The sequence below is a fragment of the Enhydra lutris genome, unplaced genomic scaffold (assembly GCF_002288905.1).
Source record: "Enhydra lutris kenyoni isolate GAN:26980312 unplaced genomic scaffold, ASM228890v2 scaffoldscaffold14, whole genome shotgun sequence".
NCBI classification, from domain to species: Eukaryota; Metazoa; Chordata; class Mammalia; order Carnivora; family Mustelidae; genus Enhydra; species Enhydra lutris.
In genome coordinates, this window is record NW_019154098.1 from 17678854 (window position 1) to 17697696 (window position 18843).

The window sequence follows — 18843 nt, forward strand, 5'->3', positions numbered from 1 at the left end:
ACGGTCATTAGAAAATGGGTATCCATGTTCGTTTCTTATTGTAAGAGTAAAATCACCAGGAGAGAAAATCCAGAAAATGCTTTGAAGTGTAAAGAAGAAAAAAAATTACCCCAAATATTGTAGTGCCTTCCTTTCACTCATTGAAAGGTTCCTCGTTTCTACAAATATTGAGCAAAATAATGATTAAAAAAATGGCTGCGTGGTATTTTCTTGTAGGGACAGAACCACACATGAGGTATTTAGCCTTCCAACTTTTGCTGGATATTTATTTCCAATTTTTGGCTCTTCTCAACAAAATTATGGTCAAAACCCTGAGTCCTTATTTCTGACAACTACCTTGGATGAATGCTTAGATACAGAAGCACTGGGTCAAAGAGTATGTACATTTGAAGTTCTCTTGACTCACTTGGCCAGCTTTTGCATCAGCCACACCTTCCCCAAGCAGTGAGCAAGAATGCTCGATTTACCACTCTACTTACAGAAATACTACCATGAAAAAGCCTTGCCAATTAGGTAGGGTTAAACTGTCTTCATATGCCTTTGTGCTTTCCTTGATTGCTAATCAGGTTGAATTGTTTCCAGAGATTTTACTAGCCACGTGTGTTCTTTCTTTTTGAATTGCTTATTTATGCCATTTTTATCTTGTGATGCTCAGTGGTTTTATTATTAATGTAGGAGTTCTCTCCAGATTAAGAATATCAGAACATTATTATATTTGTTGCAAAATTTTTCTAGTCTATCATTTATCTTTTACTCTTGTAGATGGTGTTTTTCTTGTTTTACATATAAAAATGTTAAGTTTTAGAGGCAGCAAATTTACCAACCTTTTTCTTTTGTGGCTCCTTTCATTGTGATTTTATATGTAGAAAGTGATTTCCAGTTACAAGAAACAAACTGCTGGTTACCAGAGAGGGGAGGGTTCGGGGGCAGGGCACATGAAATAGGTAAAGGGTAATGGTTAAGAGGTACAAATTTTCACTTATAGAAAAGTAAGTCCTGGGGATGTAAAGTGCAGCATAGGGAATATAGTCAATGATACTATAATAACTTTGTACGGTGACAGAAGGTGACTAGACTTATCGTGGGGACCACTTCCTAATGACAAGAAAACATGGAATCGCTACAAGGTGCACCTGAAACTAACAGGATATTATATGTCAATCATATTTCAACAGAAAAAATAAATAAAAATCACTTGCACACTTAAAAAAAAGGAAAGTGATTGTCTTCTTTGATAACAGACATATTACTCTATGTTTTCTTAGAGTGTTTTAGCTTTATTTGTTACATCTGGAATTGAGCTGATCTTGGGTTAAGCTGTAAGATACAATTCTAACCATTTTTCTTGAAAGTTACCAATTATCTCATAGTACATATTGTGTTATCTTTTCTAGATATGGAATCATCTTTGTCATACATTAAATTTTTATATATACTAGGGAGTTTCTGAGTCATCTATTCTGTGCCTCTTATCTAGGTACTGGGACCCGTACTTATGTCTCACTTAATTTTTTTTTTTAATAGAGTATGTTTTATGAGTCACTGTCACAAACAGTATGGAGGCTCCTGAGAAAATAAATACAACTACCACGTGACATCAACCCCCTCCCCCTAAAAGAGTATGTTTTAATATCTGGTAGAGTGAATTCCTCCTTATCACTCTTCTTTTGCAAAACATTTCTGGGTTATTTTGATCATTTATTCACCTCAATCAATTCTCATAAATCAGAATCATCTGCAAAATAAAAATCCTATTAGAATTTTGATTGGAATTGCATTAAACAAATATTAATTGGGGAGTACAGGAACAATTTGCTTAATAGGAGTAGGATATATTAACAGAAGGCAAGCTGGGGAACGAGCCATGTTGAGCGTCTAAATGAATGGGTTGATATGGAGGGGCCCTTTCATTGTGTGGTTAAAGGAGAAGGGAGGTGGGTTTTGAAACACGTATGGCTGACATCCAGGAGGAAGGGGAATGGGAGAGATGGCATACCACCTCTCGGCCCTCCCAGTGGCTTGGGTTTGGGAGTCCCACTGAAGAGAATGTTCAAGGGTGAAAGTGAAGACCTATTTTTATTTATTTATTTATTTGACAGACAGAGAGAGATCACAAGTAGGCAGAGAGGCAGGCAGAGAGAGGGGGAAGCAGGCTCCCCACTGAGGAGAGAGCCCGATGCGGGGCTCGATCCCAGGACCCTGAGATCACGACCTGAGCCAAAGGCAGAGGCCTAACCCACTGAGCCTCCCAGGCGCCCCGTGAAGACTTATTTTTATGAGCAACTCTGCGGGACTCTACCCACATCTGCTGAGGGGCTCCGGTGCAAAGCTGAGCAGGACCCAGGAGGGCCATTTCCCCTTGTGAACCCAGGACGCAGCCATCCTAAGGAGGAGCCCTGGAATTTCCACGCTGGGCAATGTCCACAGTAGCGAGTGACGATCCCTTACGGCCCTGGTGAGGAGAGGACATGGGCACAGCCGAGCAGAGGGGACCATGTCTTCTTGCTGAGCGCACCCAAATCGCCCTTGTCAGCCTCCCCGTTCATGCTGATCAGACCCTCATTTCCCCTTCAGCCATACACTGCCTCCTCCAGGGTTTCTCATCTCTGTCAATGGTTCTACCACCGCTCATCCTGGCCCCAAACCTCCTTGTGTCGCCCCAGTGAATCTATCAGCAATCCTGCCGATGCGATCTTCAAAATAAATCTAATATCAGACCGCTTGGCACCGCTTCCCCTTCTCCCTGCCTTGTCTCAGCTACCATCCTCTCCTGCCTGGAAGCCTGCGGCAGCCTCCCGTGGGTCTCCTGCTTCCCGCCTCTCCGGAGCAGAGGGATGTTTTAAGATAAGAATCAGTTCACGCTGCCTGTCTGCATGAAGCCCTTTCTCAGGGACCCTTATAACAGCCCTCAAACCCTCAAATGTTCCGGCCTGGGTTCCTGCTCCCTCTTGGGTATCACACTCCGGCTGCTGGAGCAGGGGCACCCCTTCCATCTCGGGGCCTCTGCTGGACCGTCCCACCCCAGAACTCCTCAGTGATCACATTCCCTGCCAGAGGGGCCTTTCCTGACCACCACCCCACCGAAACAAATGCCTCCCCACATCACTCTATTTCCTTACCCTACTTCGCTTTCTTCGTAGCACTTTTCAATATTTAAGATTTACTCCTACATTTTTGGGGTGAGAGGAGGGGGGCAGTATTTACCTGCTTACTTATTTCTTCCTCTAGAACTGTGCTTTCCATCCACCAGCCACTAGCCACATGCGGTTCTTTGAATTTAAATGAATGAAAATAAAATTAAAAGCCAGTTCCTTAGTCACGCTGGCCACATTTCAAGTCCTCAGCAGCCCTGTGTGGCCCGTGGCTATTGCATTAAACAGTGCAAGCTATTTCTATCCTTAAGGTACCTTCTACTAGATGGTGCTATTTTACTGTATTTTATTTTTTAAAGATTTTATTTATTTGTCAGAGAGAGAAAGAGAGAGCAGCAGGCAGAAGGAGAAGCAGGCTCCCCGCTGAGCAGGGAGCCTGATGTGGGACTTGATCCCAGAACCCCGGGATCACGACCGGAGCCCAAGGCAGACGCTTAACTGACTGAGCCACCCAGGTGCCCTAGAAGTTGTTATTTTAGAATATAAACTCCATAAATGCAGAAACTTTTCACTGTGGTTTCCCCAGAGCCCAGAACCATACCTGGCCCATAGTACGCTTTCTATAAATGCTGGCTGAAGTTTAAGTTACTTGCAGGACGGCTGCCTCGTGGGAACTGTGGCTGATGCGGGGCAAGGAGGCACAGCGCAGTCCCAGTACTGTGTATGCACACGTGTGTGCACCCTTGCACCTGCGTGTGCATGTACTGGGGCTCACATGAACGAAGGAACTCTGTAAGGGGAAGAGGGTCCTAACATTCCACAGAGGGTCCTGTTGACACAGCAGAAGGTGGCTAAATTTGCACACACTGGCCAAGAGATTTGGGCATTTGAAATACAATTTTTTAAAAAAGACTTTATTTATTTATTTGAGAGACAGAGAGAGAGAGAGAACTAGAGGGAGCAGACTCCCCACTGAGCAGGGAGCCTGGTGCTGGGCTCAATCCCAGGACCCCGGGATCATGACCTGGGCCGAAGGCAGAGGCTTCACCATCTGAGCCACCCAGGTGCCCCTTTCCTCACCTCTTTAAAAGCCCTATCTGCAAATCCAGTCCCACTCTCAGGGGTAGTTCTGTAACACACAAATTTGGCAGAGCGGCAGGAGGGTGGCAGGGGGCAGATACGACTCAGTCCGTAACAGCCAGCCAGAGCAGTGCCAACCAAATTCCCCCCACGGTACAAAAGTGATCTGTTCATGTAGTCCGCCAATACTGAGCACGACAAGTGCAGACGCACCCAGACACAGGAGTCTCCGCTCTGGCGGAGCTCACGGTCACGGGCACAGACAGGCAGAAGCCCGACCGCTGATAAGCACCACGGAGAAAAGTTAAGCAGTGGCGAGATGCAGAGTGGGGTGGCCTGGGACCCTAAGCAGGGAGCTAACGGAACACAGAGCATGCAGTGCCTCATTCCGTAGGACAGGGCGGGAGGAAGGCAAAAGGCTTCCCAGAGGAAGTTATCTTCTTCTAGAAATAAGATGACCATGGCTCTGATGCATTGAAATGCTCCCACTTCGTGGATGAGTCCTCACAACAGGTCTGCGAGGCAGGTGTTACGAGCCTCCATTGACAGAGGAATGCACCCAGGCTGGGAGGCGAGGTGCCTTGCCCAAGCTCACATGGCAAGTTCTTGGCAGAGCTGGGACTTGAACAAAGTCAGTCCAAGCTGAACCCGTGCTCCTGGCACACGATGCAGCCTCCGCTGGTTAAGCAGGGTCCCACGAGTAGGATCCTGGCGTAGAGAGAAAGGGGAGGGGGACTCCAATCAGAGGAACAGACTCCTGGACAGAGGAGACAGCAGGAGCAAGGATGAGTCTGGGGAATGACGGGACTGAGGTCAAAGGGCAAAGTGAGGGTGGAAGCTGGGAAGAAGCTGGCGAGTCAGCTTGGGCCTTGACTGTGGAGGGCCTTGAATGTCATGGGAAGGAGCTGCTGTTTCATTCTGTCGGCAACAGAGTCATGGGAGCAGCAGGTCTTGGAGATACGTCTGTGGGGTGGTGGGGCGGGGGTGGCAGGAAGAGAAGGCACATCAGGGAAGGTAGGAACCCCCGAACCGAGCAGATGAACAATAATCTGAACGAACCCCAAATTAAACAGTGAGGGCACAGGCTGCTGGAAAGACTCCTCTCTCTGCCGTGACATTTGTACGCTAAGCACATGGTGAGGGCTCTTTGCTTTGCATCTGGAACTTTCTCCCATTCAGTCTGGACCTCCTTCCCCAAGGCTGGATGATTCGAGTCTGAATGTGGTAAAACCAATTCTCCCTCAATCGCTTTCCCAGTACCAATGCTAGCTAACATTCATGGAAGTCCTAGTATATGTCAAGCCTTAAGTGCTTCACTTTTCAGAGACCCTCTGCAGACTCGGAAGCTCAGAGAGGTTAAGGAGCTTGGCCAAAGTCACGCAGCCCAGAGCCGCCGAGCTGGGAAACAAGCTGTACGGGGATCTTTTTAAAAATTCACTGAGTCCGGGGTGGGACCAAGATTCTGCCAGCCCCCAGAGGAGGATGGCCCCGCAGAGGTGAGCCAGGCGTGGAGCAGGAAGGTTCTGGAAGCTTCCCTGAGGATGCACTTCCCCACTGTCATCCCTCCTCACCCCTCCTTCCCAGACTCAGGGTGGTAGCATTTCCTGGCCTCTCCCTACAGGTGGCCTGTGGCCCTCAGGGGAAGGAAAAGTGGGTCAGACTGTCAGACCAGCCCCTGGAGACTCAGTCACAAGGCGACTGACACACAGCCTGGCTGTCAGATTCGAGAAACGTCCAGGTTCCTGACTCCCCTAGGAAGGCATGCGGGTGGGGGGAGGTGAAGAGTCAGACTTAAGAGACCCTGGTGGCTGGGGGTCTCTGCCCAAGGGGGAGCAGAGGTCAGAGCCAGCCAGGGAGCCCACGCCCCTTGGGCCTCCCAGGTGGGCGTCGCACCTACCCGGGGAGCACGTGGGCCGCTCTCAAGAAATTGGACCTCGGGGCATCAGGGGTGGGGGTATCGCTGCTTCTCATTTCAGGGCTTTCTGCTGCGTCTGTCAGAGGAAATAACAGGGCTGTCTCTGGGCTTTCAAAGGAAGCATCTTGTCAAGACATCAAAGCCAAAAAAGATGCTTTTAGCTTTGCTGGGTCTTCTGACAGAGCTCTTAACGGATTCTGCCACAGTTCATAAGGGTAGACCTTGAGTGTGTGTGTGTGTGTGTGTGTGTGTGTGTGTGCGCGCGCACGCACACGCGCCTGTGTGCGTGTAAGTGTGTGATTGTTCCTTTATGGTCTGAAGTTACAACATCCCCCTAGACCACTGCAGCCTCAGAAGAAGGAATCCGGAAGGGTAGGTGCCCTGTGGCGGTGATGGGGGCAGGGGCGGGCGTTGTGGAAAGAAAGGAACCCGATGCAGGGGTCTTGGGCTTTGCTCTGGCTGCCCAGCGTGCCCCCCACCTGTCTCCATCCTTGCTCCATTTCCTCACCTGTTAAATGGGAATCACTTTTGAAATGTCACTCGTGACCCCGAGTTAGTTCCTGAGTTTTACTGATTTCTCCCCAGCCTACTTAAATCCAAACTTGAATTTTGTGTGTGGGGGGGGTGGGTCTACAACGTGGCTCCCTACCCATCAGATACCACCTGGGCTGCTTTGCAGAAATCCCTTTCCCGAGCCCCCCACTGTGCAGACTTATTAAACCCAAATCTCCAGAAGCAGTCATAGGAATCTTTACTTGGCTGACATGCCACCAGGTGCAGTGGCCTGGGCAGGCACGTCACCTCGCCTCTCCTAACTCAGACATGGGTGGGCGGAGGCGAGCTCTACGGCGTGAAGACAGAGAAGTTTTTCCAGGTTGGGCTGGAGTAGAAGGGCCTGGCCCCCAAGCGCAATGACAATTCAAAGGACAATGCAGAAGTGAGGGAAGAACTGTATTAAAACAGCGACGCCCAAAGAGAAGGAAACAGAACGCTGGGTGCTTGGTAACAGAGCGTAAGACCGCTTTAGACACAACAGTCCACAGCAGCACAGCTGGTGGCTGGGGGTGGGGAAGGTTTTGTTTTTGTTTTTGTTTTTTAAAGATTCATTTATCTTATTTTAGAAAGGGAGAGAGGGAGAGAGAGGAAGAGGGACAGTAAGGGGAGGTGCAGAAGGAGACAATCTCAAGCAGACCTCCCTCCCCCTGAGTGCAGAGCCCGAAGCAGGGCTCGATCTCACCACCCTGAGATCATGACCTGAGCTGAAATCGAGAATCGGACACTCAACGGATGGAGCCACCCAGGGGCCCCGGAGGTGAACTTTAAGATGCTTTTTCTTGGGGCGGTGGCTCAATTGTTAAGCCTCTGCCTCCAGCTCAGGTCTGATCCCAGGGGTCCTGGGATCGAGCCCCACATGGGGCTCCCTGCTTGGCGGGAAGCCTGCTTCTCCCTCTCCCACTCCTCCTGCTTGGGTTCCCTCTCTTGCTGTGTCTCTCTCTGTCAAATAAATAAATAAAATCTTAAAAAAAAAAGATGCTATTTCTTATGTTTTTATGGCTCAGGTGCTCAGCTGGACTTTTTTTTTTTTTTTTTTTTTTTAAAGAAAAGGAGTTTGCGGGTCTGGTTAAGCGCAGGTAGAATGGTGTAACCACATGGCGGTTCCATGCATAATCTCCGTGATCCCCGTGACACCAGCACGTGGCCATGATCGTCATTTCACAGATGAGGAAACAGGCCCGGAGAGGTAGCGGGCTTGCTGGCGAGGGGGGTGCCCAGAGAGCTCTGGCTTGATACCCACAGCCTGGTCCCCGGGATGCACAGCTGCTCACTGTGAACCACTCCATTTCCTGACACTGAGCCCATAAATTAGATTTCTCACCAATTCTGAGTGGCTTTCTCCCTCTGGGAGTGTTCAAAGGGGGAAGATTTTAATTGAATTGTAATGTCTTTTTCCACTTGTTACTTTGAGATGCTCTCTTATTCGGTAGGAAAAAGCTTGCATGGCGTCCTCTACCCAAACCAGTTTCAGGGGATGAAGTGAACTTTGCAGCCACCTCATGGAGCCCCCCTCATTAGCGTCACCGTGCATTTAGGCAACACAGGGCTCTGAAAGGGGGCTGGTCTCCTGCTAGCAGTGGGGGAGGAGTGGTGACCAGAGGCAGGGCAGTCAAGGCAGGGGGACAAAGAAAGCCAGCGACGCCTGGCCTATGTGAGCCCAGAGCCCAGAAGGTACTCGTTTACTCCGAAACAACAGATTCCACAGAGGACCTGGCCTCCCGTGGTCTTTCTCCCCCTCAGCACTTGTCACTAGCGCCTGCCTGAATCGTGGAAAGGGACACAAGCCGGAGCCCGCTCTCCTCTAGTTTCAACGCAGGTTCTGCCACTCACTGATGGAGGTGTCCCTCCTTCTCTGGCCACAGCCAGAATGCCCACCTCACAGGCCCCAAACCCACAGGCAGCCCGGAGTACTCCAAATGCGGTGCACTCATTCACCAGGCCAGCCTCAGTTTCCACATCTATGAAATGGGGGGCTTCTCCACCTGCGGGATCAGGCTGAAGGAGAACCTTTAATGCCGGCCTGTTCTGGTTCTTCAAACAGGCGATCTGAGTTAGTGAGCTGACGTTAGTACTCACTAAGTGAGGTTAAGCGGTACGGTTACCATTTGTTCTGCACCCCGACTCCCCCTTCCCCCTCTCCAGTCTACCCTGCGACACCTGACCTCATTCCCCCCATCCCCTCCTCGGCTGCCAACCCCTGGGGAGGGTGCCGTGCATTCACGCTAGCTCAGCTCATCGGAGTCATGTGGCTCGGAGATCTTCTTACTCATGTTTTGTTCATGCCCCTAGAAATTTCTATGGCAACTGTGCCAATATTTTTAATTTTCCTAACTTTGCCTGTCTATTTTAGATTTGCCTTCTATCTTATGAGACGATCAAGTCACAAGACAATGGGCACCTTCTTCCCCATCTCCACACGTATCCCCCTTCTCTCCACCTCAGGGGAGGTAGCAGGTGTCCCCACTACAAGGCTAACCCCTCCACTGGCCTGCTGCTCCTCGGGGACTCTAGCCAAGCCCTCGTCGGAAGTCTCAGCTCCTCTCCTTTCCCCGAAGCCCCTTCCCTCTGGGTTCAGAACACCTCAGGTTCCCATTTCCCTAAAAAAGTAAACAAAGCAAAACAAAAGTGAAAAGCAACACCCAGTTTCCCAAAGCTGCTTCATTCTGCCCTGGTTGACACATTTTTTTTTTTAAGATTTTATTTACTTACTTGTCTGAGAGAGAGAGAGGGAGAGAGAGAGAGAAGTGTGTGTGCGCCCAAGCGCGAGAAGGGAGAGGGAGAGAATCTTGGGCTGACTCCACGCTGAATGTGAGCCTGATGCAGGGTGTGGAGCCCAACGTGGGGCTCGATCTCATGATCCTGAGATTGTGACCTGAGCCAGAATCAAGAGTCAGATGCTCAACCAACTGAGCCCCCCAGGCACCTCCGCACATTACTGTACCAACTCTTGTTCTCCATGGCAGGTTAGGAGCTCCCGCCCCGCCCCGAGTGAAGGAGACTTGCTTTCTACATCTGCTCCTGCCCTTTGTCCCTGGGGGAGCCTGGACAAGTTACATCAACTTACTGAAGCCTCAGCCTTTCTTACTGGCTCCCCTCCTCCAGGACCGCCCTGTTCACCCCTCATCTCAGTGTGCTCTGCCCTTCCCCACTCTGCTGATGCTTTTCTCTCCAACTGCCAAATCTGTTCCCCCTCCCTGACTGAGTGGGGTAAACCGCCTTCCCCCAGTTCCTCCACCCCAAAGTTCTACACTCATCCTTGCAGAGAGCTAGCCACCAAACAGCCTTTCCGGCCCCGGCCCCCTCTGCAGAGCCCCAGCCCTCCCACTCGGACTACGGGCTATGTGCGCAAAGGCTGGAGGGGCTGTTCTCCACTGAAACTTGATTAAAAAAACAAAACAAAACAAAACAAAACAACCCAACAAGGTCAAGATGGTTCACAAAACCCAAGGAAAATAACACATAAATGAAAAAATCAGATGGGGGCACCTGGGTGGCTCAGTCAGTTCAAGTGTCTGACTTGTGATTTCAGCTCAGCTCATGAAATCAGGGTCAGGGTCATGAGACGGAGCCCCAGGTAGGGCTCTCCACTCAGCAAGGAGTCTGCTTCTTTCCCTCTGCCCCTCCCCCTGCTCTCTCTCTCTCTCTCCAAAATTAATAAATAAACCTTAAACAAAACAAAACAACCCGATGATCCTGTCCTGCTCAGTTGGAAAAGAGACTCTACTCAGTTTCCCCACCTGGAAGGTATCTGATGGGGAAATTCAGCAGAGGCTGGGATGGATGGCCTTTGAGGGTCTTCCAAATGTGTATTCTGGGCATCTATGCCCATCGCTGGGAGTCTCACAAGCGCCCCAAATGTAACACTTCTAGAACCTCGTGGATCCCTTGCCTCATACCCCATCTTTCCGTAAATCTCCTCACTCCAAATAAAAGTCCCATCATCTTCTCTGTCATTGAGACTGGAAACCCGGATTCCCTCACCCCACAGCTTACTCAGCATCCCCCCTCTTCCTGACTGCTTTTCCCATGCCTCCCAAACCCCCACTCCTCGTGCTAGGTCAAGTCCCCCCATGCCCTTCCCCAGCAGCCACAGCCACAGCCACTCCCTGTGTCTCGGCCTGGCCTTTGGGTTTCGCCTGCCTGTGGCTGGCCCCCCGCCCCTGGCCAAAGGGCTTCCCCCCCTCCTCTGGCAATGGCAGGTCAGCCCTGGGCAGAGAATGCCCCTGCCCATGCTGGGCCCACACGGGACCTCCGGCGGTGGGCGCAGGACTTGGGTCTGAGCACTCCAGCAATGATGAGTGACTCCAGAATGGGCTCGGGACCCCAGCCAAGCGGCCAGAACCAGTGTGGTTCCCTCGGCTGGTTCTTTCGGAACCCCTGGGGGGACACGCACTCCTTTCCGGTGGAGTTGCCGAACCGACTGGATGGTAGCGCAGGGTTGCCGATGGCCTTCTTGCCACACGTGGGGGACCCTGCCCGAGATCTGAGCGGCACGCTGGCCTGAGAGATGCAGACAGCGAGCCCTCTGAATGCCGCTCTGCCCGAATCCAGCACACTGATGTCACTTTGATGGGGGTTTTCTGTCACCTGTAATTGCAAACATCTCAACAGACACAGTTTCGGGCCAACCTCCTCACTGCCAGCATCCTTTTCTAAAACAGCAATTCTCAGCCTTTTCCTGCCACCACGACAGACGTGCCAGGTGACATGCCCATTTGCAACATTGTCTCATTCTGGTTGTGACAGCTCTAATTCCACACCATTCCCTCTCCTCAAGAAAGAATCTCCAGGTGGGAGCGGGGGGGACCCATTAGAGGGTTAGCCTTGCATCCTTGCTCATCCAGAGAAGTAAGTCATTGACAAACATTAATGCTCTATTTCTAGAAACACACTTCTTGTACTACACACCTCACAACACAAGCCATGACTAAACGCCATGTGTCTACACGTGAATCTGACCTTGTCTCGAGCGCCTCCCCAGAAACAGTGGGAGCTAGTGGCGAGGGGTGCTTTCCACCAACCCCCCGGGTCCATTTGGACACCCCATTCCCATCCTCCAACATTCCTGGTGTTTTAAAAGGGAAACAGAGCACAGGACCTATTTTTAAGAAACGGAAACACAACTCCTACATTCGTTTGTGTGTTCGTTCATTCCCTCCTGCCTGCTATATGCCAGATGCTGCCGGACATACTTAGGAAGTGAGACAGAAGATTCCTGCTCTCAAGGTGTCTCTGATCGAGATTGGAGGGGGAGATGGAAATAAATGGCAAACAGCTCATTGATAGTGCTGAGTGCTCTGCAGAGAGATTTTTTTTTTTAAAGATTTTATTTATTTGACACAGAGAGAGAGATCACAAGTAGGTAGAGAGGCAGGCAGAGAGCGAGAGAGAAGCAGGCTCCCCTCTGAGCAGAGAGCCTGATGTGGGGCTCGATCCCAGGACCCTGAGATCATGTCCTGAGCCAAAGGCAGAGGCTTAATCCACTGAGCCACCCAGGCACCCCTGTAGAAAGTTTTGAAAAATGACTTGATGGTGACTGAACAACCCCATCCGTGAGAGGATCCGGGGCTGCCTCTTCGAGGACCTGAATCTGGGGCCTGGGACTCCACCGAGAATGAGCCTCCTTGACACGCTCGTGCGAATCAGCGACCACAGAGGGGCAGACTCTCTGACCACGGGGGACATTCTGTGTTCGCCGCAAAGGGATTTTCAAGCGATTCACTTATTATTTAAAAATTCTGTTCTCTGCAATGATGCTCTTTCGGAAAGGCTTTCAAAAGGGTCATTGAGAAGCACAACTTCTCACTCACCCGCATGAAAACAAAAACCTTCGATGGTTTTAAAATGGAAGAAAGTTCTTCTTTCCCTCACTTAGGACAACTAAGGAATAGTTGGACATGAGGGAAGTTGAGAGCTCCACACAGCTCTCAAAAAGTTTTGGAGGAGGGGGGTGTCATCGGGGAGTCTAGATGAAAGATAAGAAAAAAGCTTAATCTCTAGTATAGTTTTTGTAAAGTGGATTAAAAACAGAAATTTTAACATACAGGTTTTTTTTTAAATAGTTAAAATGAAGCTTTGTTTTGATGGTTTACAAATAAAGACTTTTGTGCCCAAATACCATTCTGCTTTTTTTTTTTTTTTTTTTTTTTTTTTGTTAGGGAGAGAACGAGCAAGCAAGCGGTGGTGGGGAGGGGCAAAGGGAGGGAGAGAATCTTAAATAGGCTCCATGCTGAGCATGGAGACCGACGTGGGGCTCGATCTCACGACCCTGTGATCATGATCTGGGCTGAAATCAAGAGTTGGAGGCTTAACTGACTGAGCCACCCAGGGGCCCCTCCCCCATGCTCTGCTTTTAATGGAAGAACCCAAAGGCTAAAGACCAGAGTCAAGAAGGTCTACAGGGCATCAAAGCTGAAAGGTTCTCTGAGGTGACAAGCTTGTCCATTAGGTAAGACAAACCATGAGATGTGTGTTGGGGGGCGGCGGGACAGAATGCAAGCATGGAGAGAGGACGCAGAATCTTGTCCGTCACCATCATTATAAGACTTCAAGTGGCCTCTCTCCCAGAGCAGGTGGGTGAAGTGTCTCTCAAAGGCCATCGTGTTGGGGCGATGGATTCTGCTGGGCAGCTGTGTGTCCTCAGTGTTGCAGTAGGTCAAGGACGTTTTAGCTGAGAAGCCAGTAAAGCGGAGTGAGTCAGTCCACTGGCTTTGGAATTAGAACAGACTGTGGTTTGAAGTGAGGCCCCGCCCAACTCTTACCAGTTGTTTGACACTGGCAAGATATTTTGCAAGACCTGGTTTCTTTATCTATAAATCTAGAGCTAATGCCTGCCTGGTAGGGTTGTTAGGTTGCCGTAAACAGCGTAATGCTTAAAAGACCCCATCATGACACCAGGTCTAAACACTCAATAAATGGTAGCAGTGTTGATGATGAGGTGATGTATTATAAACTGGAAATTATCACGGTAGCAAGAGTATGTCAAAGGCCAAGTGGGTGTGATCCCCTGGTGGGGCTCACGGGAGCTCCGATGCATGCCAGGACGATCGGGAAATTGTTTTCGTGTTGGTCTCGGACTCATATCACAAATCTATCACACTGTAACTATCTTATTCCATCTCTTTCTCTGAGCAAGACTCTCATAAAACAAAAAACAAAAACCAAAAGGCAATAAGATTAAGACACATGTTGAAACAAAGTTAATTCCCCACGCTATCATCCTGTCCAAGGCAAAGTGTCCTTTTTTCTGGGTAGAGAGAATCCTAACAGCCGCCACCACATATCGGCACACACCCCCACACACCGGCAAACATGGCAAAGCAGGGCTGGGAGCAGAGGGACGGGTTTCTGAAATCAGAAAAAAAAATCTTGCTGAGAAAGAAACAGGAATCAATTTTGGTTTTACGTGTCACATACATAAATAAATAAGGTGCTATCAAATGTTTAAGACGGGCTTGCTCTGATTTACAATCCATCAAATGCAGCTATCAAAACATTTAGAGAGGCCGTGAGACCACAAGGATTCATCATATCGACAATTCCTGGTGTAACCTTTTCATTTCCCTCCTTGTGGCGGAGGCACGAACACTCCATCTTCCCGGAGCCCAGAGAGGAGGGGGATTTCTCTGTTCCCTGGGGCACGGATCAGGGCAAGACGGGGGCTTTACAGGAGTTGCTCAGATGCTCCCATCAGATCCCTCTCCCCATCCTGTCCCCCACTCCTGTCTCCAGCCCCTCCGCTCATCCTCTGCACCCCCAAACCCACAGCTTTCTCTTGAGCCTCTTTCATCTCTTCCTCCAAGAGACTCCCCTTCATCTCAAAGCCTGGGAAAAAGGCTGAAGGTTTATTCTTCCTCTCTGATAGAACATTCTCCACAAAGCCATTCATCCAAGCCAGTCTCATTCCGGACAAAAATCACATGGGTTTACACTGCCTCCGGGGGCGATGGGTCTGCGTCTCTTTGTACAGCATGTAGGAGGCGGGATTACGGCCCCCAAAGAGATCCAGGTCCCAATCCCGGGACCTGTGAATGGGACCCAATATGGCAAAAGGGACTTGGATGAGGGGATTTGGAGAAAGACCCTGGGATGGAGAGATGGTCCTGGCTTATCCAGGTGGGCCTTAACAGAATCAGAAGGATCTTTATAAGCGGAGGTGGGGGGCGGGTTGTGACTACAGATGGGGAGAAGGTGATCGAGGGTGCAAATGGAGAGGGGCAGACATGCTTTGGAGGCGGACAGAGGAACCACAGGCCAAGGAATGCAGATGGCCACTGGATGTAGGGGAAGGAAGGGAAGGGTATCCTCCTCCAGAGCCGCCAGGGGAAACCGGCCCTGCCCACGTCGTGGCTCCAGGAATCTGATGTTTGACTTCTGACCTCCAGGACTGTATGGCCATTTGTGTTGTTTTGAGTTGCTCAGTCTGCTATCGTAGCCACAGGACATTAGCACGGGGCAAGGTGACCCAGGGATGCAACCTGTGACCTTCCTCTCACCCCACACCACCGGTCAGGGGAGCTTCTCCCTGCTCCCGGGCGGAAGCCAGAGGCTCCAGTCTGCCGGGCCAGGAGAAGCTGGGCTGCCATCCCTTGGGAATGAGCAATGAGCCAGGACCCCCGCTCTGTTGGGCTCTGACTTGCAAGGCCGGCACTGGCTGCCTTCGGTGGCCCGAAGACTGCCACAGCCGTGAGAATGCCCTCTGCCTTGCATTCTGAGACAACAGCCTTCAGAGGGACACGTGTGAGCACGCACGGACATGCACCAGCTTGGCCTGCCCACAGCACCTCCCCAAGCAGGTTCCCGCTTCGCCTGCCTCTCTTGTTTCCCACCGTCACCCTCCCCAGAGCCCCCGGAATCTCTCGTGGGGTCCCTGTAATCACTTGCCCACTCCCGCCTCCCGCCTCCTGCCTGGTCTTCAGCTTCCCATTCTTGGCCCCTCCTCCAGTCCTTTATCTTCCAGAAAGATCTTTTACAACTATAAATCACATTAGCTTAAATGTCCTGAGGCTCAGACTACACCCCAGAGGGTTTACCTCGGAATCCTGGGGTGGGGACCAGGCGTCAGCATGTTCTTAAGTGCCCAGCAATGACAACAGAACCGCCCGAAGACACCCAGGTCACAGCGAGCCACGACCGGGCGCACCCCCGTCCTTAGAACACCTGCTCTGGGAGGTGAAGATTTGCCTTGAGCCTTGTCAGAGTGGAAGTGTCTTTAAGGCGACCTGATGCACATTTTGCTTCTCGTTTCCCAGTGCTGTGGTGAGGATCAGATGAGCTGATGGGGACAAGGCGCCTGCCTGCCTTCTCCCCTTCCCCGTCCTTCCTCTTCATCTCTCCCCTTTCCTTTCTTCCTGCTTTTAAAGCTCATCCAAGGGATGAATGTCCTGGAGTAAGTCACTGAATGGTGGCAGGCTCCTCTCCCAGCCCAGGGCCCTCGGCGCGAACTCCAGCCTCTCCCACCCAGCTAGCAGCTATAGGTCCTGCACAGATCCCCAGGGATCTGCACCCAGGGGTGCAGGCACGGGACCCTTGCATGGCTGTACTCCATCATCGCTGAACGGCACTGGTCAGGCAAGGCCAAACCCAATGCTGCTGGGCAGTTACGGAGCACAGATTACAAACCTAAACCTGGTCTTGTCCAGCCCCGCTCATTTTACGAGTGAGCACACTGAGCCGGAGAGACGTGTCGTAGTCTACGCCAAGGACCCCATGGCCTCTGGCTGCCCAGAGACAAGGCATGGCCGGCCTGGATCCGAAACAGCCCTCTCTAACCGGGGAGGGTTCCCGTGATATCCCCACGGACCAGCTCTGGGCTGAAGGGCGAAGGTTCCCGTTGACCCTGCCGATGGGTTGTATTCTTGGAGGAGAGACCAAGGCTGGAGGCTACAGGCGTGAGGACCACCCTCTCCGGCTCCCTCTTCCAACACACGCACCGGCCGCATTCCCAGTCTCCCCACTGTCCACATATCTGAGAAGCAGAGGGAAAGCAGGAAGGGAAGGTCCCTTTGGGGACCACTTTTATCTTGGGGCAAAAGTCTTACCAAGTCAGTCTAGTATGGGAGGACTCTAGAAAAGTATTTTTTCTAGAAAAGTTTTTTTTTTTTTTTAAACAATTTCAACTCAGGAAAGAATGGGTAAAGTTTGCCCACTCTTCCAGAATTCCTCTTTCACATGTTCTAAGCAATTTTGCAAGCTGCCACTCTTTGGGGAAAATCACTGGTGTGCTTGCTTCTTCCTGCCCGCAGCCCTCCGCACCCCGTCCACGCCGATACTGGTAACAGTGACCATACCATAGCGGAAAGCACCCCTCAGGTCTTGACTGCGCATCACAGCGCACAGAGCTCGATTACGCACATCGTCCCGTAGGAGCTCCTACCCCTGAGGAGGCACAGCAGGAAACGCCATAGCCTCGGCTATCCCACGAGGCCATTGAGCCGAGAACAGGTTCTCCTCGGTGAGCTGGAACCTTCCTCTCACCAGCGCTCTGCTGCTGTGCGAACGGGGGACATGGCGCCGAGTCAGCCCGCTGAACCAAAGTAAGAATCCAAGCTTGAGTCTTCCTTTGCCTTTGTGGTTTCCCTTTCTGGTGGAAAGCAAGATTGGTTCATTATAACCAACCCCGTGGCACCCACAGCTCCCTAAATAGATCGCTCCTGGCCACTGCTTACTGGATAGATCAGTGTGGGAAATGGGTACAGAAGTGTGTTATGGGATTTCAGGACAGGAGACAAAAAATATTAGTGATTTCTCTTCAGGCGGGGGAGGCCTGTCACTGTGATTGCTTTGTCCTTTTCCAGAGGACTTTCTGGCGGCCGGTCTTCATGTGTCAATGAGCTCTGATCCCAGGGTACGGGAGCTTGGTCGAAATCTAAAGAAATAGATACTGAGGATATGAAGGTGCAAAATCCCATGAATAAGAAATGGGGTTCCTTCCTGGCTGACTGAATGGGTCACAATGGGGAGGCATCACGCTCTCTGCAGACACAGAGTCACCCCGGACACCTGCTCCTGTGCCATTTTTCATACGTGTGCCCAGGGTATGGTACATTAGCTCCTGAGTGTGTCTCTCCCTCACTCTGAATCGAAGCTCTACCATTTGTTTCGAACATTCTAGATGGTTCCACATTAAAGCTATCATCACATCTTGTCTGGGTTACTGACACGGAATGACTTTCCTTCCTTCCACGGGTTAGGCCTTGCCGCCCGCTGCCAGGTAAACCTCCCTCCATCTCTGACTTCACTCCAACTCCTCTTTTAGTAATGGCCCACTGCGGCTCCCGATTATCAACTGAATCTCATTTGATGGGCTTTTGGGGTCTCCCACGACATGACTCCAAGGCTCTTGCTAAACTCTCCTTCCGGAACCTTCTTCTGCCCTAGCAGGCTCGTTGCACCCAGCCCCTGCCAAATATTTTTTAATGACTTGTCAGCCAGCCACTAGTGCAGGCACTAGGGAATGACCGAACCGTCCAGCATCTCCCGAGAAGCCAATAGGCTCAAAAGCAAGGCTGTCTGGCTCTTAACAACTTAATAGTTTGATGTTCCTTTATTCACCTGACATGTACTTGGGCACCCACTAAGGGCCGCGTTCTACCCTTGGGGCTGGAAATCGGGGAGGGGGGGCAAGGTAAGCTCACAGCTGTCCTCTGGAGTTTAGATCTACTAGAGGAGAAAGGAAATTATAGAAGCAGCGATGATACAAGGGTAGCAGGTATAATTTTAGGGGCAGTACGGGGTGGCAGGGGTGAGAGGAGAGCGAGCTGGGAGAGTTGAGGAGGGAACAGCCTCACGGGACTCTGTCCCCAGGATAATGGAAAGCCACTGAATGGGGTGGGGAAGGGGTGTGTGCTGGGAAGTGACATGCATCTTAGGGGGCACCAAGGGCAATCCCCCTACGCCTGGCTCTTCCACCACCGCATTCAGCTCTCCTGCCGCACCCCCACGAGTCCGACTCTAACGCAATGTGATTCTGATCGGCCGGTGCCCTGGGTTTCTGCTATTCCCTTGTTCACACTGTGTCACTATGTCACTGTGTCCCAGGCACTGTGCTAGGTGGCAAGCCCACAGAGGCAAACAAAAGTAACATGAGCCCGTGAGGCAGGCTGAAGAAGGGCCCTCCCAGAGATATCCAGGTCCTAATCCCTGGGCCTGTGAAGGTTACCTTCCATGGCAGAAAGGACTGTGCGGATGTGATCCAGTGAA

The 18843-nt window shown here is 51.0% G+C and overlaps 1 protein-coding gene across 1 annotated transcript in view; it reads right to left on the bottom strand.

The window, feature by feature from the left end:
- LOC111146516 (zinc fingers and homeoboxes 2) overlaps positions 1 to 18843 on the bottom strand; it is a 155580-nt gene that overhangs the window by 16093 nt on the left and 120644 nt on the right. The gene's annotated exons all lie outside the window — the stretch shown is intronic.